Below are 1,128 nucleotides of genomic sequence, written 5' to 3' on the forward strand. Positions count from 1 at the left end.
AACATAGGGAGACCCCATCTCTACAAAAAAATTTAAAATTAGCCGGGTATGGTAGAGTGTGCTTATAGTCCCAGCTAGTTGGGAGGCTGAAGTGGGAGGATCACTTAAGCCCAGAAGGTCAAGGCTGCAGTGAGCCGTGATCATGCCACTTCACTCCAGCCTGGGCAATAGAGTGAGACCCTGTCTCAAAAGAAAAAAACAGAAAAGAATAAGATATTTACTCAGAGGGGCCGAGCACAATGGCTCATGCCTGTAATCCCAGCGCTTTGTGTTTTGTTGTTTTGAGACGGAATCTCACCCTTCACCCAGGCTGGAGTGCAGTGGCGCAGTCTCAGCTCACTGCAGCCTCCACCTCCCAGGTTCAAGCAATTCTTGTGCCTCCAGAGTAACTGGGGTTACAGGCATGTACCACCACACCCAGCTAATTTTTTTGTATGTTTAGTAGAGATGGGGTTTCACTATGTTTGCCAGGCTGGTCTTGAGCTCCTGACCTCAAGTGATCTACCTCCCTCAGCCTCCCAAAGTGCTGGAATTACAGGCCTGAGCCACGACACCCGGCCTGTTGTTTTGAGAAAGGGTTTCGCTCTGTTGCCCAGGCTGGAGTGCGCTGGTGCAATTTCAGCTCACTGCGACCTCCACCTCCTGGGCTCAAGCAATCATCCCACCTCAGCCTCCTGAGTAGCTGGCACTACAGGTGCACACCACCATGCCCAGCTAATTTTGTTGTACTTATTGTTGTCCCAGATTTATTGAAAATAATATAGCACTGCAGAAAAAATTCAAACAGGTCCCCGAGGTGTTTTGAAATTCATCCCAACTGTAGGCTGCGTGACCTGCAGGTTGGACAGACTGCCGAAGTCCAAAAGCTTCAGCATTTCCTTAGTGTCAGGATCTACTTCAATTATCTCCTGATCCAGGGCTGAGACCTCAGGAACGTAATTGTCTCTCCTTTCTCTCTCCTCCTCCTGCAGCTTGATGGAGATACCTCTTACAGGGCCTCTCTGAATCCGCTTCATCAGATGGGTGACATAGCCTGCTATCTTGTTGCGGAGCTTCTTGCTGGGGATAATGGCGATCTCCTCACACATGCGATTGTTCGTGCAGAAGTCGTTGCCCAGGCGCGTGTAG

The 1,128-nt window shown here is 49.9% G+C and overlaps 1 pseudogene across 1 annotated transcript; it reads right to left on the minus strand.

The window, feature by feature from the left end:
- Window positions 1-732: 732 nt before the first annotated feature.
- Window positions 733-1,122, minus strand: LOC108526165 (40S ribosomal protein S17 pseudogene; annotated as a pseudogene). Its single transcript, XR_001884434.1, has one exon. The product of XR_001884434.1 is annotated as a 40S ribosomal protein S17 pseudogene (transcript).
- Between the last annotated feature and the right edge of the window lie 6 nt (window positions 1,123-1,128).

The sequence above is a fragment of the Rhinopithecus bieti genome, unplaced genomic scaffold (assembly GCF_001698545.2).
Source record: "Rhinopithecus bieti isolate Rb0 unplaced genomic scaffold, ASM169854v2 repeat_38596, whole genome shotgun sequence".
Taxonomy (NCBI): domain Eukaryota; kingdom Metazoa; phylum Chordata; class Mammalia; order Primates; family Cercopithecidae; genus Rhinopithecus; species Rhinopithecus bieti.